The 25,015-nt window shown below is 34.6% G+C and overlaps 1 protein-coding gene across 1 annotated transcript in view; it reads right to left on the bottom strand.

Moving 5' to 3' along the window:
* PPFIBP1 (PPFIA binding protein 1) overlaps nucleotides 1-25,015 on the bottom strand; it is a 211,895-nt gene that overhangs the window by 127,237 nt on the left and 59,643 nt on the right. Inside the window, exon 2 of the mRNA XM_044678659.1 lies at nucleotides 13,757-13,849. The gene's annotated coding sequence lies outside the window, so the exon portion shown is untranslated. The remainder of the gene's footprint in view (nucleotides 1-13,756; nucleotides 13,850-25,015) is intronic.

The raw sequence follows: 25,015 nt of genomic DNA, 5'->3' as shown, positions 1-25,015 counted from the left end.
AAAGTTTTCTTGGCCCATCCTTTTTCCTCTCCGATCTTTAGAACCCACCAAATATGAAGTGAAAAACTCCTATGTGTAATGATAATTGTGATGTAGGAGTAATTAGCTTAGTTAGAAATGCAGTCTTTACAACATATGCCAGATAATAAGTATGATCAGACCAATAGTCTGACCCACTGATGTCTTATCACAATAATTTTCCTCAGTCTCCCTCATTTTTAAAGACAATGGAAAAGAAGAAAAATAAAATCAGCAAAACTGGTACATATATATATATATATATTTAGAGAGAGAGAGAGAAAGAAAGAGAGAGAGTCTGAAAATATGTGCAATTTGTTTTTTTTAAACCTTTACCTTCCATCTTAGAATCAATACAGTATGTTGGTTCCAAGGCAGAAGAGCAGTAAGGTATTTGACAAAATAAGCAAAGGAGGAGTCTTAAATTCTTTTTATGACACAAATATGGTACTGATTCCAAAGCAAGGCAGACCAAAAACAGAGAAAGAAAACTTCAGACCAATCTCCTTAACATAGATGCAAAAATCTTAACTAGAATACTAGCAAAGAGACTCCCGCAAATAATCATGAGGATTATTCACTATGATCAGGTGGGATTTATACCAGGAATGCAAGGATGGTTTAATATTAGGAAAACCATCCACATAATTGACCAAATCACTAACCAAACTAACAGAAATCACATGGTTATCTCAATAGATGCTGAAAAAGCCTTTGACAAAATACAGCATCCATTCCTATTGAAAACACTAGAAAGTATAGGAATAGCTGGGTTCTTCCTCAAAATAATAAACACTATACAATTAATAACATCAGCAAGTGTCATCTGCAGTGGGGACAAGTTAGAAGCCTTCCCAATAAGATCAGAAGTGAAGCAAGGATGCCCATTATCACCATTATTTAACATTATACTAGAAACGCTAGCAGTAGCAATTAAAGAAAAAGAAATTGAAGGTATTAAAGAAGATAATGAGGAAACTAAACTATAACTCTTTGCAGATGATATGATGGTACACTTAAAATATCCTAGAAAATAAAAAAACCTAGTGGAAAAAATAACAATTTTAGCAAAGTTGCAGGGTACAAAATAAACCCACATAAATCATTAGCATTTCTGTATTTCCAACAAAACTCAGCAAGAGTTAGAAAGACAAACTCCATTTAAAATCACTCTAAACAATATAAAATATTAGGAATCTATTTGCCAAGACAAACACGGGAATTATATGAACACAATTACAAAACACTTCACACAATTAAAACTAGATCTAAATAACTGGAAAAACATTAATTACTCATGGGTAGGATGAGCTAATAAAAATGACAATCCTACCTAAACTAATTTACTTATTCAGTGACATACCTATTAAACTATGCAAGAAACTTTTTTTTTGTAGAATTAGAAAAAACTATAACAAAGTTCATCTGGAAGAACAAAAGATCAAGCAATATCAAGGGAAATAGTGAAAAAAAATGTGAAGGAAGGTGGCCTAGCAGTACCAGATCTTAAACTATATTATAAAGCAGCAGTCATCAAAACAACATGGTACTGGCTAAGAGATAGAAAGGTGGATCAATGGAATAGACTAGAGGGAAATAGCCTCAGCAAGCTAGTGTTTGATAAACCCAAAGATCCCAGCTTTTGGAACAAGAGTCACTATTTGACAAAAACTGCTGGGAAAAATGGAAAACAGTATGGGAGAGAATAGGTTTAGATCAACTTCTCACACCCTGTACCAAAATAAATTCAAAATGGGTAAATTACTTAAATATAAAGAATGAAATAACAAATAAGTTAGTTGAACATAGAATAGTATACCTGTCAGATCTATGGTAAAGGAATGAATTTAAGACCAACATTACAAAATGAGTGATTTTGATTATATTAAATTAAAAAGGTAAAAAAAAATTAGAAGCAAAGCAACAAACTGAGGAAAAATTTTTATAACAAACCTCTATGACAAAGGTTTAATTTCCCAAATATATAAGGAATTAAGTCAAATTTACAAAAAAAAAAAAAAAAAAAAAAAAAACAAGCCATTCCCCAAATGACAAATGGTATAGGATGTGAATAAGCAGTTTTCAGATGAAGGAATAAAAACTATCAATAATCACATTAAAAAGTGTTCTAAATCCCCACTGATCCAAGAAATGCAAATCAAAACAACTCTGAGGTACCACCTCATACCCAGAAAGGAAAATCATAAATATTGGAGGGGATGTGGCAAAATTGGGACATTAATGCATTGCTGGTGGAGTTGTGATTTGATTCAACCATTCTGGAAGGCAATTTGGAATTATGCCCAAAGGGCTTTAAAAGATTACATGCCAACAAACTGGGAGAATGTTTTTATAACAAAACTCGCTGACAAAGGCTTAATTTCCCACATATATAAGGAACTAAGTCAAATTTACAAAAAACCAAGCCATTCTCCAATTGATAAATGGTCATGGGACACAGGCAGTTTTCACACGATGAAATAAAAACTATCAATAAGCACATGAAACAGTGTTCTAAATCCCTCCTGATTAGAGAAATGCAAATTAAAACAACTTTGAGGTACCACTTTAAACCTATCAATTAGGTCAATATGGCAGCAAAGAAAAGTGATAAATGTTGGAGGGGATGTGGCAAAATTGGGACACTTTAAAAGAATGCCTTCCCTTTGACCCAGCCATACCACTGTAGGGTTTGTACCCCAAAGAGATAATAAGAAAAAAGACTTGTACAAAAATATTTATAGCTGCATTTTTTGTGGTGGCAAAAATTTGGAAAATGAGGGGGTGTGCATCGATTGGGAAATGGCTGAATAAATTGTGGTATATGATGGTGATGAATACTATTGTGCTGAAAGGAATAATAAATTGAAGGAATTCCATGTGAACTGGAAAGACCTCCAGGAACTGATGCAGAGTGAAAGGAGCAGAGCCAGAAGAACATTGTTCCATAATGTATCTGTCTCTGTGTACAATCAAATGTAATTAATAGACTTCTCTACTAGCAGCAATGCAATGACCCAGGATGCTCTAGAGCAGGGGTCGGCAACGTATGGCTCTTTTGAGGGCCAGATGTGGCTCTTTCTGCAGGAGCCATAAAGTCCATTTTTTTTCAGGCGCTGTTACAGGAGCAGCACTGTGAGCACTGGACGGCTCTCACAAAATGACATTTTAAAAAATGTGGCATTTATGGCTCTCACGGCCAAAAAGGTTGCTGACCCCTGCTCTAGAAGAACTTATGAGAAAGAACGCTATCCACATCCAGAGAAAGAACTGTGGGAACAGAAACGCAGAAGAAAAAAATATGATTGATCATGTAGCTCAATATGGATACGATTAGGGTGTTGATGTTAAAGGATCGCTCTACGGCAGATATGAATAACATGGAAATAGGCTTTGAACAATGATACGTGCATAACCCAGTGGAACTGCCTGTTGGCTCCAGGAGGGGGAAGGGAAGGGAAGGAATCAGGAATCATGTAACCATGGAAAAATATTCTAAATTTAAAAAAAATAATAAATAAAAGACTGAATGCCCTTTGATTCAGCAATACCATTGCTGGGTTTGTACCCCAAAGAAATAATAATGAAAAACACTTATACAAAAAATATTTATAACCATGCTTTTTATAGTGGCAAAAAAATTGGAAAATGAGGGGGTGTCCCTCAATTGGGGAATGGCTGAACAGATTGTGGTATAGTCGTCCCTCCCTATATTGCAGTTCACTTATCATGGCTTAACTATATCATGGGTTTTAAATATATAAATATATATATATAATACATATATATATATATATGTGTGTTTATATATACACACACACACACACACACACACACACACACACTGTATCACGGAGTTTTCACTATATTGTGGGATTTCGCAGATAAATACCATACTGTATACAATGGAAAAGCCATATGCCACCACTGCTTGCACAAGTTTACCAGTGTGATATTGTACAAGGCACACTATTGGCTGAATGAAAGGCAACCAATCACAGCGCTGTGTTCTATATCCCGCGTGCTGATTGGCTCAGTGACTGTAGCATCAGTCTGTTTGCTCTCCCGCATTTCTCACATAGACGTCTGACCGATGCGCATGGTGTTGCTCTGCAGTGTTGTGTTTTTGTGAAGTTTTTGTAAAAGTTTGAATTTATTTGAAGCCCTGCACCCAAATGTTCTGCACCTTCTCAGGCTTCTGGCGGTGAACCCGAGCAAAGGAAGAAGATGCTTACCATTGAGGAAAAGGTGGAACTTCTTGACACGCAAAGGAAAGGCAAAAGCCAAGCGGCTGTAGGCCACTACAGAATAAATGAATGCAATGCTCCTCTTGGCAGTGCAGTACATTTATCTCATGGTGATCATCTTCATCACCATCAATTCTACTTCGCAGCTACATAATTGATAAATCTTCATCATTCAAGTTATGGTATAGTACTTCACTGGTGAATACTCAAATAGAATTTTATATGTGGTTTAAATTATGTAGGTTTAAGAGTATAGAAAGTGTTTAAAAGCATATGAAGTGTGAGAAAGGTTAATAAGAGTGTGGAAAAGGTTTACAGGAGAGTGGGAAGGGTTTATAAAGTCTTAAAATACATATAAATAACAAAATAAATAAAATGCCACTACTTTGCAAATTTTCACCTATTGCGGGGGTCTCTGGAATGTAACTCCCACAATAGGAGAGGGATCACTGTATTTGATGGTGACGGAATACTATTGTGCTCAAAGGAATAATGAACTGGAGGAATTCCATGTGAACTGGAAAGACCTCCAGGAACTGATGCCGAGTGAAAGGAGCAGAACCAGGAAAACATTGTACACAGAGACTGATATACTGTGGTAAAATCGAATGTAATGGACTTCTGTACTAGCAGCAATGCAATGACCCAGGACAATTCTGAGGGATTTATGAGAAAGATGCTATCCACCTCCAGGGAAAGAACTGTGGGAGCAGAAATGCAGAAGAAAAACATATGATTGATCACATGGTTCGATGGGGATACGATTGCGATTGGGATTTTGGCATTAAAAGATCATTCTTTTGAAAATATAAATAACATGCAAATAGGTTTTGAACAATGATACATGTATAACCCAGTGGAATTTCTTGTCAGCTCCAGGAGGAGGGAAGGAAGAGGGGTAGGAAAGATCATAAATCATGTAACCATGGAAAAATATTTTAAATAAATAAAATTTCAAATTATTAAAAGAAGAAGAAGAGTGGTAAGGACTAGGCAATGGAGGTTAAGTGACTTGCCCATGGTCACACAGCTAGAAAATATCTGAGGCCAAATTTGAACCTGGGACCTCCCATCTCTAGGCCTAGCTCTCAATGTGCTGAGCCACCCAGCTGCCCCCAATACGTGCAATTTGTAAAATACTTGTGGATTTCCCATCTTTGCAAGGGGTTGGGACAGGAGTGTTTTCATATCTCAACTTTTGAACCATTTTTGTCCTTTATATTTTGCAATTATATTTTCAATGTTTTTGGTAGTTTTATCCATTTACATTGTCACAGTCATTGTGTATATTGTTTTCGTGACTATTCTTATTTCATGCCTTCAGTTCATTTAGATCTTTTTATGCTGCTCAGTATTCATCACACTCATCATTTTTTAAAACATGTTTTCATATATGTGTACAGTTTAACCATTCCCCAATTGTTGGGTATCCACTTTATTTCCAATTTTAATTAATAATGACAATTTTCTTTCTGGTTGAAAATGAAGATTGGTGAACTCTTTAAGAAAAAAAACTCCAGGACCATATGGATTTACAAGTGAATTCTACCAACTATTTATTTTATTTTTTTTTTTAAACCCTTGTACTTCGGTGCATTGTCTCATAGGTGGAAGAGTGGTAAGGGTGGGCAATGGGGGTCAAGTGACCTGCCCAGGGTCACACAGCTGGGAAGTGGCTGAGGCCGGGTTTGAACCTAGGACCTCCTATCTCTAGGCCTGACTCTCACTCCACTGAGCTACCCAGCTGCCCCCTCTACCAACTATTTAAAGAACAATTCATTCCAATAATATGTAAACTGTTTGAAAAATATTGTTCAAAACAAGGACCCTACCAAGCTGCTTCCATAACAGAAATATAAGTTTGATATCTAAACCAGAGAGATCAAAAGCAGAGAAAGAAAATTACAAAATGGAAAAAATATCAACATTGGAATGAATCTAAGATAGAATTTAATAAGGATAAATATAAAGTTTAACACATTGAGTTAAAATTTTTCAAAAAAAAAAACAAAATGAGAAGTTATAGATAGACATAAGTTCATTTTTAAAAGATCTGAGGAGAGACAGAGTTGAGATGGAAGAGAAAGTATATGAACCCATCTGATCCCTACAAAATTATCCTCCAAACAACTTTAATGTAACAAAATGAATTCTGGGATGACAGAAGCCACAAAAGGAAAGGGTGAAATAATTTTTCAGACCAAGACAACTCAGAAGGTTGTCAGGAAGGATTTGTTGCACCCCTGATAGGAGTGGAGCCTGACTAACAGTTAAGGCACATCCCACCTTGGCAAATCAGCAAGTGCCTTGGGGTAGACAAACCAGCAGCTAAGGCATCCAGAGTTCTCAGCCACAGACGGTAAAGAAGTCAGGCAACTGGTCGAAAGGAGGCTACAAGGGTCTTTTTGCTAGGTCTGTGTGTAGGACTCTGTTGCATTGCCCATACTCAGATGTAGGTCAAAGTCTCAGGACACAGTCCCAGGAAAAAGAGAAGCATTAACACACACCAGTATTTGTGGCCACAGGGGACTTTGGTCATAGTTCTAGGGCAGAAAAGAGTTCTTGTGTTTGCTCACAAATCAGAGCATAAGCCAGAAGAATATTAAGCACATCTCTCCTTGTACACCACCTTAGAAAAACAGAAAATTTATAGATCCCCAGAGATATCTCTGAAGACAGCTTCAAAAAAACTCTAAAGTTTGGGACTTTTTACCATGGGAATGATACTGTAACAGTTTTTAGTTAAAAGACAAGAAAAGGGCTAGAAAATGAGCAAAACAACAACAAAAAAAAACACCCTCAATAAAGAAAATTATTTTGGTAACAGGGAAAACCAAAATGGCTGTATCCAAACCCTCCAAGAAAAATATAACTTGGTCTCAAGCCCAGAAAGAATTACTAGAGAAGATGAAAAAAGATTTTTAAAATCAAATATGAGAGGTAAAAGAAAAATTGGGAAAAGAAATAAGAATAATATAGGAAAATCATGAAAAAAGAGGCAACGAAGCTGAAAACTCTCAGATTTTCTATCTCCCCCATTAGAATGTGACCTCCTTGAAAGCAGAGACTGTCTTGAATTTCAATTTGGATCTCCAGCATTTAATACAGTGTTTTGCACATAGTAAGCACTTTATTCATTCTATAAAAAAAAAAAAAAGATTTTGATCTACTACTTCAAGAACAAAAATATTTAAAATTATAAATGAACTAAAACTATCCTTTCATACAAAAATCATCAACACAAAAGGTTGGTCCTATGCTTTGGTCAATACCCATTAAACGTATCACATACAGCTGCTTAAATTAGTCAGACATTAACTAAAATGTTAGTTAACAATCCACACTATAAATCTCAGGGAGCAACAAAGAGTAGCATAAGCTAAATTAACTGGGACAAACAAATATAAGTATTTTAACCATTCATATTTAGGATGAGAGTTAATTACAAATAATTTAACTGTATAACTCTGGATTATACTTAATCTACTTAGGCCTCTCTATTTTCTCCCCTTTTTAAAAAAGGAGACTGAATTAAATAATTTCTAAGGTGCCTAAGTGCCCAATTTCTGCCCTTTTATGAACATGAAGCGTATCCGTCTTTCTTGGGCCTTTATCTCAAGAAAAAGGCATATGGGCAATCACAAAGAGATTTGTCTTTCTTTTTGTTTCATCCAACAGAAATTATCATAATATGTAGTCATATAACTGCTTGGGGTCTTTATCACCTAAGTGATGTGTCATGGCATCATGACATCAACTAAAAAAAACAAAGAAACTTTAGAATTATCAGAATGATCTTGGTAAGGTGTTTAATCCAAATTAAGGAACCACTATGTTTTGGGCAGAAAAGTAATTTAATTTCTATTAAAAGGTCTTCATCATGAAATAAGTAAAACTGATGTAGGTTTTTTCTTAATATGGTAAATAGTACTGATATGAAACCATTGTCTTCAGCAAAGAAACACTTGAGTTAACAAGTTAAACACTTATCACTATTATTATATTAATCTTTTAAATGTATTATATTATGATAGCTATCACTATTATCTGATACAGTGATAGAAATGCTAGAATTTTAGAAATGACAAAAGAGAAATAAAGGAAAGCATAGAAAAAGTGGAAAGTTATCACTTTTTCATAGATAAAAATAGTTTACTTCTACAGATCCACTAAAATCAATTGAAACAACAGCATTATACCATAATAAAAAGAGATAATCTCCAATATAAAAAAAGTGCAAGCACTTCATGTCACATAACCACTGGCACAAAATAAGTCCTCAAAAATCCTGAATCTTTTTGGGTATTAACAACAAAATCCAACAAGAAGAAATAGAAAATTTGTTCAAAATAAATACAAAATATATAAATTTGAACATCAACCTTATGAAATAAGCTCAAAACATATGAATACAACTATAAAATACTACATAACAAAGTGAGGCAGTAGGTAGATAGCTCAGTGGATTAAGAGCCAAGTCTGAAGACAGAAGATCCTGGGTTCAAATTTTATTTCAGACACTTCCTAGCTGTGTGACCCTGGACAAATCACAAAAATCTAGCCCTTGTCACTCTTCTGCCTTGAAATCAATACTTTGTATTGATTCTAAGAGAGAAGGTAAGAATTTTTTAAAAAATAAAATAAAACAAAGGAAGACAAACAACTGGAAAGATAATGTTTATGTTTGGGCCATGATTACACAAAAATGGCATTGCTATTTAAATTGACTTACAGATTGTGCTATGCCAAGGAAAGCATTAATGCATTACTTTGCAGAACTAAGTAATATAAGTAAATATATCTGAGAAAACAAGTCAAAAATCTCAATAATGAAAAATTGTTTAATAAATTAATGAAAGAAAAAGCATATATTAAGGGCGTACTAATATACGAGGCATTATGCTCAGCACTGGAAGTACAAGTATCAAAAGCTAGACTTCCCTTGCTCTCAGAGAGCTTATATTCCAATTAGAGAAGATTAATGGCAAGTCGAATCATAGACCAACTGGCTAACATTCCCAATCCCAGAATGGTAGTATCGATTTCACTACTGTTCTCAGAGCTAGAGGTAGAAATGGAGGAGAGGGAGATAATGTAGGCAGCAATATGGAAGATCATGATCGGGCAGCAGCATTCTATTGTGCCTATGTTGGGCTAGAAATGGTGAAACTTCCCTGATTAAAATTCTATTCAGGACAGTATAGTGGAAGATAGGTAGGGAGGTAAGACCATGGCAAAAAGATAATCAGAAATCATCACTAGATCCGTAATAGAGAGCAATAATGGTCAAAATTATTTGGTATTGGTTTAAAAAATTGGAAATTTTTTCAATGGAAAACAGGAAACAAGAAGAATTCAAAAGCAATTCAGAAGCAATTGAAAATATCAGTCCAGTAAATGCCTCTAGAGGTCCCAAATGCATCTTAAACTCAACGCTGTCCAAAACTGAACTGATTATTTTTGTCCCTGAACTCTTCCTTCATACAAGCTTCTTACCGTCAAGGTTACAGTCATTCTCCCAGTCACGTAGGTAGCTATGTGGCACAAGGTAGATCCCTGGGCCTTGAGTTAAGAAGATTTGAGTTCAAATGTGGTCTCAATTTATTTACTAGCGGTGTGGCCCTCTGGAAGTCAGTTAATTCCCTTAGCCTAGCCCTTACTGCTCTTCTTTTTTTATATTTGAAGAGTCTAAAAGAAGAGTCTAAAAAAGGAAGAGCAGCAAGGGCTAGGCAATGGGAGTTAAGTGACCTGTCCAGGGCCACAGAGCTAGGAAGAGTCTGAGGCCAAATTTGAACCCAGATCCCCTCTGACACGAGGCCTGGCTTTCCATCCAGTTAGCCACCCAGCTGCCCAAAGCTAATATACTATTGGTAAAGCTGTAAATTGGTCTAACTATTCTGGAGAGCTATTTTGAACATTACTCCAAAAAGTCAATAAACTCTACTTTGACCCACTACTAGACCTATATTTCAAAAAGATCAGAGAAAGATAGATAAGACTCATATTTACAAAAATACTGATAGCAATACTTTTTGTTACAGTAAAGAACTAGAAAAGGGGCAAGGAGCTAAACAAATTATGAGGCAACAAATACAAAGGATTTAGGGACATAGGAAGTCTTATATAATAGAGAGGGAGGTGAATCAGAATCAGAAAAACGTGATGACCACAACAGTGAAAGGAAAATAATTTTGAAAGACTTTAGAGCTCTTGATTAATTCAGTGATCATCATGAATTTAGTTAGAAGCCAGGTGATAAAGAATGTCTCTTGTCTCTTGGCAGAGAGGGTGAGAAAGACAGACATTTTTAGACATGGCCAATGTGTCCAAGCAAAACAAATTGCTTGAATATACTTTATTTCTCGTGGGATAGTAAGTTACTAGATATGGTGAAGTTAAAGAAGAAATTTAAAAAAGAATATCAAGAAAATATTCTTAAATATGCAAAAGAAAGCTCAGAAGGAAATAGCAACTTTGTTACTATCGTGCTAAATTTAATACATACTTAAAATTATATTTAGCTGATATTCATATGGTCATACAATCCCATTTTTTCTTCTTTATATTTGAAATGTTTGATACTTAATTTCATAACAAAAGAAAATTTAATTTTAAAAAATGCTATAGCCTATAAATCAACTTCATATCCTGACGCAGAAATTATTTTTCAAGGACTAGAATTCATTAATCTCAATGAACAGAATATCTCATTTTTACAAAAAATAAAAGCCTCAGATAAAATTTACTAAGGGGCCTTACTTGGGGACTGAAATGCTTTAGATTATTTCCCAAAAGATATCTTGGACTTCCTAGCTGTGTTGACCCTGGACAAGTCACTTAAGCTCCACAGCCTAGCCCCTACCACTCTTTTGACTTAGAACCAATATATGATATTGATTCCAAGACAAAAGGTATGGGTTAAAAAAAAAAAAAAGGATTTCTTGGCCTAGATTAAGAGGCAATTTCTCTTCACTTTCATCCCTCTGTCTCAAGAAATTAAAAATTTTTATACATTACAACTTAGTGCTTTATTCTTCATAGAAAGCCTTTGAGCTTATTTTTCAGTATATACAATAAACAATACAGTATCTTTGTAAGATAGTGTTTTAAAAAAGTTTTCAATCATGGGATCACAGAAATCCTTCCTTTTTTAATTTTGGAATGCTACATTTCTTTTTCTTCATCTGCTTCAATAAAGAATTTTAGAATAAATAACAAAGAGTGAGCAATGCCGCTCTAAATAAAATGTTATGTGTTGCTTAAAGTAGAATTTGGGTACTTCTTAATATAATTAAGGGGTAGCAAGGTAGGGCAAGGGCTAGAATGCTGGTTCTGGAGTCATGAAGACTCATTTCCTGTTCAAATTTGGCCTCAGATACTTCCTACATGTGTGATCCTGGGGAAGTCACTTACCTCTGTTTGCCCCAGTTTCTTTATCTGTAAAATGAATTGAGAAGGAAATAGCAAACCACTCCAGTATCTCTGCCAAGAAAGTCCCAAATGGGGTCATAAAAAGTCAGACCAACTGAAACAACTAATTTAATTGATAAATAACTTAAAACACACAATTTTGATTTTGTTATCATTTGATGATTCTTTGAAGTCAAGGATCACTTGAGGTTTTTAATTTATTTTTGCCATCTTTGTATCCTGATATATACCATACACACCAATAGTTATTAAATTGAATAATATTATTTATCATTGATTTAAAAATGAACAATTCTTTTATATAACTGCATTAATCTTGACAACTATTAGACTTCCTTCTAGGAAGCTAGTTGAAAAAAATATTACAAAAGAATGCAGTTCTTCAGCATTCCACTGATAAACAGCAAAAAATGTCAGGAACATACCAGAAACCTGAAGAAAAGTGACTTTTAGAAAAAAAAAAATAAAGTGAGAACAAGCAGAAGAGTTGACAAGCATTTCAATCTAGGTTATACATGTATTATCACACAAAATGTTTTTCCATATTATTCATTTTTGTAAGTGAATAATCTTATAAAACCAAAACCCTAAAACATAAACGCAAATAAACAAGTGATAAATTGTATGCTTCCATCTACTCTTATTCCAATAGTTCTTTCTCCAGAGATAGATAGCATTCTTTTTCCATAAGCCCCTCAGAATTGTTCTAGATCATTGAATTGCTATTAGTAGCAAAGTCTGTTACTGTTGATCATTCCATGGTATTGCTGTTACTGTGTACAATGTTCTCCTGGTTCTGCTTATTTCATTCTGCATCAGTTCAAAGGTCTTTCTAGCTCTTTCTGAAGTCATCCTGTTCATCATTCCTTAAAGCACAATAGTATTCCATCACCATCATATACCACAATTTGTTCAGTCATTTGACCCATATTTTTTATTCCAAGGCCAGCTCTCTAGCCAATGTGCCATACTGTAGCTCATGAATTCCAAATATTGTTTTGGAAATAAATTCATCATGGTCTAATGTTAATATTCAGGGTATCTGTTAAATATAGGAGCAACAAACACAATTTTTGAACTTCATACATATTAAGTTGGCTAAAATGCCAGAAACTGCAAGAAGGCTCCTTCCAAGGGCAGTGAGATAGCTCAGTGGATTAAGAACCAGATCTAGAGATGGGAGGGCCTGGGTGTAAATCTGATCTCAGACACTGTGTGATCCTGGGCAAGTAACTTAACCCCCACTGCTTAGCCCTTTTCACTATTCTGCCTTGGAACAAATACACAGTATTGATTCTAAGGCAGAAAGATTTTTTTTTAAAGACCCCTTTGATTCCTAACAAGATGTCTGTAGCATGTTGTTTGTTTGCTCAAAGAATTTGTCATATTCTACTTTGTATTATAGACATTTGTTTGCATGCCTATTCCTTCTCCTGAGTTGTAAAATTCCTTGAGGGAGAAAATTATGTCTTTTTTTTTATTATAGTACTAAAGTACTCATTTCACATAGTAGACATTCAATAAAGATTTATATGGCCAAAAGAACAAATATTTTCAAGTGCTGAAATGGCTTGTAATACACATACAGTTAAATTCTTTGAGTAGAGTATATATTTAATATGCTTAGAATATTCTGTACTTTTGAGACAATTAATGACTCTATTTCTTTCCAGCTAAAAGATTCCCCAAAGTATAAGCTTTTAATAAGTGTTAAATAGCCATAATACAGAATAAGATTTAAAAAAAAAAAAACAAGAAGAAAAAGTGGAGAGGGGGGAAAAGTTATTTTATAAATTAAATTCCCAGAGACTTAGGCTGTACATAAAAAGTTACTGTTATTATTAAGTATGTATAATAAGAAGGTCCAAATTAAAATGCATATATCCGAGGGTAGCAGAGGGGGAGTTATCCAATACCAGAATCAATCTACATCTGGAGTAGAAAATGTAGCATAACATCCTATATCTTAAAGATGTAAATGGTATTCAAAGCAACCAAAAATATGACTACACTTAAAAGATTCCAAGAATGAAACTGATTTCAGAATGGTGACTACTTACATTCCAAAAAAGGACTCCAATACTAATCTTTGCCAGGACTCTGTGGATCTTGCAGATACTTATTCAATTAATCCATAAACTCTTTACAATGAGCTGAGGAAGGAACACAACAGAGAAAAATATTATTGAATAAAATACATAGTGTACTTCATTTACAAATTTTTAAAAAAAAGGAAACTTAGGATTCATGTAGCACATGCTAATAAAGAATTCTGAAACGACAATGAGAAGCAGTGCAAACAGAAAAACATGGATATGATAGCCAACTTCCTTTCTCCTTTCTCTACAAATTTCCACTATACTTCTGTAGTATTTAAGTTAAAAAAAAAAAAAAAAAGAAGCAGCCTAAATTCTGAGGCAGAATTCGATTTGAAATCTTTGACACTTATAATCTCCATGATGAGAGGTTGTCAGGCTTGTACTATCAATCTCACAGCCACTTTAAGGAAAGCACTCAGTAAACCATATAAATGTGAGTACTCACTTAAGATATATTACAAGAATTCTGACTATATTGGTGAAAGATAGAAACAATGAGGAATAAAAATGAGAAAAAAATATACAATGATGTCCATCACACTTAATGTATGATATATCCCATTTCTGAGAAAAAATTTTCCTATGCCTCATTATGCTTTATGCCTCAAAAGATAAATTTATGTATATTTGATAATTATTACATTCGTATATGTCTTTTCCAAATTTTATATTTATACATATATTTATTTATGTTTTCCAAATTTATAGGCCTGGCTACAGAGAATATTGTTACAAAGATATTTGTCTTTGCTACTGTTCTTTCTTGCTTACATCACTTTTAAGAGCTCTTCTTGAAGTCAAGAACTAATCACTTTTGTCTTTGAATCCTTGGCACTTACAGAGTGCATGGAACATAGCTGGCTCTTAATATGGACTTAATGTTGATTAACTGTTTAATTCCTATAGGAAAGCAATTTGAAAAACTTATTAGTAGTAAGTTGTTAGGAACTTTTTGTATTTCTTTCTTAGAAGAAGTTACATTTTTAAAAAACTTCAAAAATACTATTGAACCTTAAGAGAATAATGAGGTACTTGGAGAACCACAGGAAGTCTTGTATGAACTGATACTGAGTAAAATAAGCAAAACATAGGGAACAAAATTCCTAATGATTATAATAATACAAATAAAAATGGAACTAAAATACAAGGTAACTGGTTAATTTTAATGATCAATCTCAGATCATTACACACATCTTCCTCTTAATAAAGACTCAGGACTACAGTTTTGCAACGGTGGTACTTTTGCTATCAGTTTCTGTGTCAGTTGCTTTTGCTTAGTTCTTTTTTGGTTTGTTTTTTGTTTTCAATACTTGAAAGACTATGGACAGTTTGTTTTTCTAGGGAACAAATCTGAGGTGCCCATTTGAATATGATGAGCTGTGGAATACTGCAGCAAATTAAAATTTGCATAGAAAGAAATGGAAAGTTTTTATGTTAATAAATAGAGAAACTCTAGCCACCAGAACTCCTCTACGATTACGAGACAAATGTAATTTACCTCATCACAGACAGAAGATTAGAATAAGATAGAATGGGGTTATTCATGGATCAGACTGAAGGGACTTTGGCATCTAGGAAAGCAGGAAAGTTAGTATGCTCTAACCACACATGTTCTAAATGTTCTGCCCTGGGGCAAAACTCAGATGGTCCACTCTACTCGTGGTCTCGGATTTTACAACAGAATTTATATTTCAAATGGACATCATCCTAATTCTCTCCTTGGTAATGTTTAAAAGAAGAAAAGTATGCCCAATTTCTATATGACTTAAACAAAAGGGCAGTATAGTAAGTGCTCAATGAGCATGAAATGAGAAACATAAGTTTTCACTTGAACTTGCTCCTAAGTAAATTCACTATATTTATTTCAGTTTAAAAGGAAAAATTCAATTTCCTCAGTCCTCCCATCAGCCTAGTGTTCCAATTATTTGGTCCATCTAGCAGCTGAATATATGAAACATTTATAAACACAGAGAGATCATTATTTTTTTTGTTTCTCTATCAGAAGCCTTATTTAAGTCAGTCAAAGATATTCTTTGTCTTATAGTTTTAGAAAAAAGCAAGTGACTTGAGTAGCTTCCTCTGAAATGGCTCCATGCTATAAATACTAGCTCCCAAACAGCAAACCACTGACAAGCCTACATAATGACATGTTTTGTTTTAAAAGAAGAAAACATTTTTGTTGAAAGGGAAACCATTAAGAAGTCCAAACAAAAAAAATTCTTAACAGAAAATCTCAGTCCAATGACAAATATAATCATAAACGGATAGCTTTCATTTGTGTCATAAAATGTTACTATACAGTAAGATTTTGTATAATTTTTATTCATTTAATGAAACACAACACTTTTCCACCCTATGACCTAAAATTTCCAATTTCAAGGAAAACCTTCAAGGATAGGATAGATTAGCTGCTTCTAAACTTCACCTTCAGAAACAAATTTTAATAATATTTCCCCCTATATTCACTTCAAACTCCAGTATACCTTTTACCACTGTGAGTTGTATTAATACTATTTCATGCACAAATAAAACCCTAGAAGTTTTATAGCTTTAAAGTACTACTAAATACAATTCTGCGCATTAGAGCAGGATACATAAAACATGCAAGTAACTTCTGAAAATGATTTTTTTAATGGACAAAAATCCATTCTAAGGTCAATTCTAAGATTCTATGTTTCAGTGAATCATAATAAAAGTCAGAGTCTCTCTCTCTCTCTCTCTCTCTCTCTCACACCCACACACACACACACCCACACACACACCCACACACAAACTTTCTGGGATCTTTATCTAAAATAGTAAACATCCATAGCTCATTTGAAAAAGGAAACTATCATTTGATAAATATCAATTGTGAAGATCTATTTGGAGTTTGGCAGAGACTTCTTGGTTTAAAGATAGATTCTCAGTCTCAGTCAGTTTCAAAACTATTATTGTTATCATTCAACCTTCATTTTCAGAGGGCCAATGACATTACTGAGTGATGATTTGCACAGGAGTTGGATTTAAGTGAGGCAGTTACACAAAGTCATAAGCCTCACTGTCTCTCCCAGAACCATCCAAGTCCAGGGACAAGACAAAAGTCAGGATGATTGGCAATGGCACCGGATGCAGCGGATGGCCTTGGCATCTTTGACATCTGACCAAGCTCTAGGCACTCCACAGCGCTTACTTCAGTCACCCTGATGGGCACTGGAACGGATTGTTCTCATCTGCCCATTCTGCTTAGGGAAGTCTTCACATACTTGGGAGAGACATCACCCTAAGTTATAGGTCTGAGACTTGTCTGTTGCCCTCAATCTGATTGAGCCTATCTGCTGAGTCAATTTTACCAGAGTGTGACTGCTATGAATGCTACAGCTTCTTGGAGCTATAGGTTAAGAGTTGGGTAGCAGGTAGACACCAAAGGTGGACGAGTAGCCCTGAAAAGGGCTAAACAAGCTCTCGGACCAGAGGTGCGTATTTCCCTACATATCTTCCAACAGAGAAGCTGTAGCTATATCTCAAACTTATACATCAGGATCAGGTTAGATATTTTCCCAAGAATACAGAGTTGGTTTTATAATAGGAAAATTATCACTATAATATACTATACCAATAACAAAAATAAAAATTACATTGTATCAATAGATATAAAAAGGTTTTGATAAGCTATAATATCCATTTACATTTTAAAATACTAGAATACATGGTCATATAGAGACCTTTCCTTAACATGCTATCTACCTAAAACTCAGAGCTAAGATGCTATACAATGTGAATAAACAAGAGAGAGGTCTTTCAATTCAGGTCAGAGATAAAGTAAGGAATTCCACTAAAGAATTCCATTATCTCCACTATTATTTAATATAATGCTAGAAATGTTAGTTTTACCAGTAAGGCAAGAAAAACAAAATGACAGTACAATCATAAGCAAAATTCCCTGTTGTTGTTTTTTTTAGCTGACATAATAACTCAGATAACACTAGATAGTTAACTAAAAATCAAGTGAAATAACTATTTCAACAAAATAGGATAGGAATTGGACCATTGATAAAGGAAACTCCCAGGTGAGGCAATTCCCACTATCAATATAAACTGATGTCTTATACTATTAAGATACTAAGTATAATTAAGTGTACTAAGATACACATAGGCATGATATGCATACAACTACAAAGCCATTATTTTTATTTTTTGGCTTTTTTTTTAAACCCTTACCTTCCATCTTGGAGTCAATACTGTGTATTTGCTCCAAGACAAAAGAGTGGTAAGGGTAGGCAATGGGAGTTAAGTGACTTGCCCAGGGTCAAACAGATGGGAAGTGTCTCAAAGCCATTATTTAAAAAATAAAATAGACCTAAATAATTGAAGAACCATTAATGGCTCACAGGTGGGCTGAGTCAATATAACAAAAGTGACAATCCTACATAAATTATTTTACTTATTCAGTGCAAAACCAATCGAACTATCAAAAGATTAGGGGAGGAAAAAGAAATTTAACTTGAAAAACGAATGGTCATGAATCTCAAGGGAAATTTTAGAAAAAGATGGAAAGGAAAAGGACCTTTAGCACAACACTTCAAGTTATACTATGAGGCAGTAACCTTCAAAATTATTATAGTGGTTAAAATAACAAAGTCAATTAATGGAACAAAACACACAGAAGCAAAAGAACCTAGTAGCATAGTGATTGATAAACCCAAATACCCTACCTGCTATGGTAAGGACTCACTATTTAACAAAAATTACTGGTAAAATTGGAAAGCAGACAGACAGAAATAAAGTTTAGACCAACATCTCACACCATATGCCAAATGGATACAGGACTTAGCTATAGAAGGTCGCATGATAAACAACTTTAGGAGGAAGAAATTCACTTTCATAACTATGGATCAAAGAAAATTTCATGACTAAATAAGAAAAAGAATATCAGAGAAAAGGAAATGAACAATTTTGATTACATTAAATGTAAAATGTTTTGTGAAAACAAAATAAACATAATTAACATTAGAAAAGGAACACATAATTGGGAGAAAAAGATAACTCAGCAGTAAGTCTCTCTGATAAAGATCTCATTCCCAAGATACATGAGGAAATGACTTAAATTTATAAGACTGAGTACCATTCTCCAATAGAGAAACGGCCAACAGATAAAAATGTTATCAACAATACTATAAGAAAATTCTCATAAACACTAATAATTCAAGAAATAAAACTTAGAGAAACTCTGAGGTTCCAACTTACATACATTGATTAGCAAAGATAACTTATAAGGAAAGTGATGAATGTTGGAAGAGGTCCTGTCAAATTAGTGAAAAGACATCAGTTAGTCAACAAACATTTAATAAGGGCCTGCTTTGTGCCAGAAGCTGTGATAAATGCTGCCAATACAAAAAGAGGAAGGAAACAGTCTAGGCTCTCAAGGAGCTCAGCATCTAATCAGGGAGACAGACAACAAACAAATAAGTACAAAGAATAACCACACACACATATATATACATATATACACATATATGACAAATGGAAAATAAGTAATGAAGTAAAGGCACAAGAACTAAAAGGAATTATAAAGGATTTCTGTAGAAGGTAAGATTTTACTGCTATTTCTTCATTGTCTATACTGTCTTTTATCAGGATATAATTACCTTCCCTATCTCTTTTGATCAGATCTATTTTTACTTTGGCTTTGTCAGATATGATTGTGAATCCTGCCTTCTTTTTCTCAATGGATGCCCAATAAATTTTGCTCCAGCCTCTTACCTTTATCCTGTGTGTGTCTGCCTGTCTCATGTGTGTTTCTTGTAGACAACATATGGTAGGATTTTGGTTTCTAATCCACTCTACTATTGGCTTCCATTTTATGGGTGAGTTCATCCCTTTCACATTCAGAGTTATGATTAACACCTGTGCATTCCCCATCATTTTGATTTCCTCCCCCTAGTGCTGCCCTTTTTTCACTATTTCCTTCTATACCAGTGTTTTGCTTTTAATCAGTTCCCCTATTCCCACCGTTGATTTACTTCCCTTCCCATCATCCTCCCTTTCTATTCCCCTCTTATTTTTCTTTAAGATTTATTAAATTCCAGAAGGCAAGATTTTAGCTGATATATGAAGGAAGCTAGGGATGCCAGTAGACAAATATGAGAAGGAAGAGTATAGGAGACAACCATTTAACATGCCTAAAGGCATTAAATGAAATGTTTTGCTTATTAAACAGCAAGGGGGCTAGTGCCACTAGATCAAAGAACATCTGGAGAGATTCAAGATGTAAGAAGACCTGAAAGACAGAGGGCAAGGTTATAAAGGGCTGTGAAGGCCAAATACAAGTGGTGTTTGCCTGGAGTCAACAGGGAGTCACTGAAGTTTATTGGGGTGAGGGGGACAGGGTGGAATGATCAAATCACTTTGGTGGCCAAATGGGGGATCTATTAAGAGTGGGGAAAAACTTGAGGCTAACAGATCCACCTGCAAGCTATTACAATAGTCCAGGCACGAAATGATGAGACCCCATGCCAGGGTGGTGGCAATATCAGAGTACAGAAGGGAGTTCAGATCGGGTCCACTACAAATCTATGTTATACGCCTTCTGTTACTGCTATGAGGCAATCTTTTTTTTTTTTTTAATAATTTTTTATTTTTAGAAAAAATTTCCATGTTTACATAAGTCATGTTTTTACTTTACCCTTCACCCACCCCAACCCCCAACTGAACCCCTCCCCCCACCGTAGCTAATTCGCATTTCCACTGGTGTGGTCAGTCAAGACTTATTTACACATTATTGATAGTTACATGGGCGTGGTCTTTTCAGGTCTACATCCCCAATCATGTTCTCATCAACCCAAGTGTCCACACAGTTGTTTTTCTTCTGTGTTTCCACTCCTGTAGTTCTTCCTCTGAATGTGGGTAGTGCTCTTTTCCATAAATCCCTCAGAATTGTCCTGGGTCATTGCATTGCTGCTAGTACAGACGTCCATTACATTCGATTTTACCACAGTATATCAGTCTCTGTGTACAATGTTCTTCTGGCTCTGCTCCTTTCACTCTGCATCACTTCCTGGAGGTCTTTCCAGTTCACATGGAATTCCTCCAGTTTATTATTCCTTTGAGCACAATAGTATTCCATCACCAACATATACCACAATTTGTTCAGCCATTCCCCAATTGAAGGATATACCCTTGCTTTCCAGTTTTTTGCCACCACAAAGAACGCTGCTATAAATATTTTTGTACAAGTCTGTTTATCTATGATCTCTTTGGGGTACAATCCCAGCAATGGTATGGCTGGATCAAAGGGCAGGCATTCTTTTACTGCTCTTTGGGCATAGTTCCAAATTGCCCTCCAGAATGGTTGGATCAGTTCACAACTCCACCAGCAGTGCATTAACGTCCCAATTTTGCCACATCCCCTCCAACATTCATTACTTTCCCCTTCTATCATTTTAGCCAATCTGCTAGGTGTGAGGTGATACCTCAGAGTTGTTTTGATTTGCATTTCTCTAATTATTAGAGATTTAGAACACTTTCTCATGTGCTTATTGATACTTTTGATTTCTTTATCTGAAAATTGTCTATTCATGTCTCTTGCCCATTTATCAATTGGGGAATGGCTTGATTTTTTATACAATTGACTTAGCTCCTTGTATATTTGAGTAATTAGACCTCTGTTAGAATTTTTTGTTATAAAGATTTTTTCCCAATTTGTTGTTTCCCTTATGATTTTGACTACATTATTTTTGTTTGTACAAAAGCTTTTTAATTTAATATAATCAAAATTATTTATTTTACATTTTGTAATTTTCTCTAACTCTTGTTTGGTTTTAAAATCTTTCCTTTCCCAGAGATCTGACAAGTATACTATTCTGTGTTCACCTAATTTACTTATAGTTTCCTTCTTTATATTCTTTCACCCATTCTGAATTTATCTTGGTGTACAGTGTGAGATGTTGATCTAAACCTAATCTCTCCCATATTGTTTTCCAATTTTCCCAGCAGTTTTGAGGCAATCTTTTTATGCCTCCCTTATCAACTTTTTCTCTACCTTATGCAGCAGCTTGTGAGTAGGAATGAAGGCAGAAGATGTCAAGAATCATCCAAGGCTGAGGCTTACAGGACATAACTGGTGATATGCTAAGGGGTCCTAGAATTCAACAGAAGAGGATAGCATAGCATTGAACTCATTCACCAAGGTGTCAGGATGGGAAAAGGAACACAAATAGGCTATTATAGGGGAGATGACCTGAAAGAGAACTGACAGGATGATGTACTGGAACACAGAGAAGAAAGAGTAGAGTTTGGTAAAGGAAGGCAGAGGGAGGATGGAAGTCAAAAAATTATGGTCAGATAAAAGATCTTGAAATTTTTAACCTCCTTATTCCCTTAATCTCTGATCCTTGCCATTATCTAGTTCCTGGGTTCTTAAACTTTTTTTGTGTTATAAGATCTGATGGAGTTTGGGAAAGCCTATGGATCACTGCTCAGAATGTTTGCTGCCTACATTCAACACTTCTAGAAAAACTAAATTTCAGTTAGATGTTAGTAAAAATAAAAACCTATTTTCCCCTTCACCCCAAGGTCATTAATTTCATGAAGTCTGTCCATGAACCCTAGACCAGAAATTAAAATTCCTAGTCTAGAATTATTCTTTCCTCTGTTTCCACCTAAAGAAACATTTATCTAGAGAGTATGAACATGAAAAAAATATGAAAAAAATGTTCCTCAGATCCTGTCAGGAACTGGTTCGATCTGGACAATGATTTATTATGGATTCAGGAAGAGTACAGTGTATTAAATCACCAGCAGCCTTTTGTGAAGTGAGGGAAAAAAAATCTTTTAACTCAAATATGATATATCATAGCCTCTTTTGTCTTTCATGATAGACAGGAAATAGTTCCAAGTAAGATTTTTTAAGCCTACAAAATATCTTTAAGATACTTGAATTTGAAAAATAACAAATCTTACTTTAACGGCTGAATTCTTTTTAAATTTTTAATCTAAGATTCTAATAAAGAAAATGGAAGTCGTTTTTAATCAGTTATCCTCTAACCTAAAAGGATAGTTTTTGACTGCTCATTTATTAAGGCTGCATCTTAGTCAACCATTGATGACTCCTCTACAACCTAACCTTTTACAAAATGGAATACCACAAAAATGAATAGCACATAAAAAGCTCTTTTGAAATCCCATATAGCTCTATAGAAATATCTAGTATTACTTTTTTTGTTGTTTCAAGTTCCAATGTCTTCTCTAACTACACTTTCTAATACAAACCCTCTCATGCTATGAAATTATATCTCGAATGTTACATGTTTGTTCCAATCCTCCGGAGTTTTTAGATGCTGTGCTCCCAAACAGAAATTTATTTCACTGCACTCCATGCTAAAGGTCCTCTGAGGTCCCTTCCAACTGTGAAATTCTATGAATATATAATGAATCTTAAGAGACTTTTCTACCTTTAACATCCAGCAATGGCTCTATTACTCTAAATCACTGATATAAAGCCTTTCAACTCTGTAAGAGATATGAGATTTTTTCCTGAAGATAAAAGTAAGCCCTCTCAGAATGAAGCAGAAGCTTCAGATCCTCTAAAAAACAATGATGTAAATGTGCAAGAGGTAATATCAGTTTGGAAGAGGAGACTGCTTACCATGGAGCAATGCTGAGCATCACTGTTTGCATGACAATAAAAAGAGCTTTTTGTCCAATTATAGGACAACAAAATGGATAACAAAAAAAAAAAAAAGAATACTTATAAAAATAAAAAATACCCAGATTAAAAGAATAAGAAACAGAAAATAACTCAATATGAATAATAATAAATATTTTTAATTTAATATTTATTAAATAACACAGTAGAAAGAAAAAACAAATTGAAAAAGCAATACTGAACACTCAAATAAAAAAGCCCAAGACTAAATGGTTTTCAAGTTAATTCTATCAAACATAAAAATAAAAAATTCTAATATTACACTGAATGCAAAAATAGGAAAAGAAGGGATCCTACCAAACTGATTCAAATGTGATATTGATAATTAATAAACCAGAAAGAGAAAAAGCAGAGAAAACCATGGCCCAATATCCCTAATGAATATAAATTCAAAATTCTTCAATAAAAAATAATACGATTAGGTGTTTGAGAATAGGTTGAGATTCTCAGGGGCAGCTGGGTAGCTCAGAGGATGGAGAGCCAGGCCTAGAGACTGGAGGTCCTAGGTTCAAGTCCGACCTCGGACACTTCCAGCTGTGTGACCTTGGGCAAGTCACTTGACCCCTATTGCCCACCCTTACCACTCCTGGGCCAAGGAAGGTCCCTAGCCTGGATGAAAAAGGAGGAGGGTTGGGCGTGGGGCTAGCAACCCCACCCTGTAAAAACTACATCTGCTAAAGAAACTGCAACCTAAAGAAGGGGCAGCTGGGCTAGCTCAGTGGAGTGAGAGCCAGGCCTAGAGACGAAAGGTCCTAGGTTCAAACCCGGCCTCAGACACTTCCCAGCTGGGTGACCCTGAGCGACTGTGTGACCCATTGCCTACTGGTTGTGGCCCTATGCTCCTAGAATGGAGTCCCAGGATAAAAAAAAAAAAATGATTAGGTGGGCTTTCTATGTAGAATGCAAGGTTGGTTAAGTATAAAGAAAATTATGCATACTGACCACATTAACAACTTTTTTAAATCACAAAATTTGAAGCTTTTGACAAAATATAACATCCAATGCTGTTTTAAAAAAACACTATTAAACATAGTGGTAAATAAGCTCTGTCTAAAGCCAAGAGCTAACATTATATAAAGGGGAGAAATCCAGAAGAATGTCCAATAAAAAGCTGTTTAAAGTAAACTCACCCATTGTTATAACTATCATTTGATATATTGCTAGAAATGCTAGCTATAGTAAAAAGTCAAGAAAAAGAAATTGCAAGAATATGATCAGATGTGTTCTATTAAAAGGACTCTAAAGATTCAACAAAATGTTAACTGAAACAATAATTTAAGTCAAATAATAGGATATAAAATAAACCCACACAAATCAGCTTTCTATGTATTACTGAGAGAATCCAAAAAGAAATGAAACTCAGTTCAAAGTAACTACATAACATATTAAAATATTTTAGAGTCCATCTATCAAGACATATAGGAATTATATTAATATATCTACAAAATGTTCTTTAAGGAAGACAGACCTAATTTTTGGAGAAATGTTAATTACTCATAAGGCCATATCAATATAATAAATGCCAAAACTACCCA

Source organism: Gracilinanus agilis, chromosome 5, assembly GCF_016433145.1.
Source record: "Gracilinanus agilis isolate LMUSP501 chromosome 5, AgileGrace, whole genome shotgun sequence".
Taxonomy (NCBI): Eukaryota; Metazoa; Chordata; class Mammalia; order Didelphimorphia; family Didelphidae; genus Gracilinanus; species Gracilinanus agilis.
Note: the sequence above shows the minus strand (reverse complement) of the source record. Positions and strands in the feature narration are given on the sequence as shown.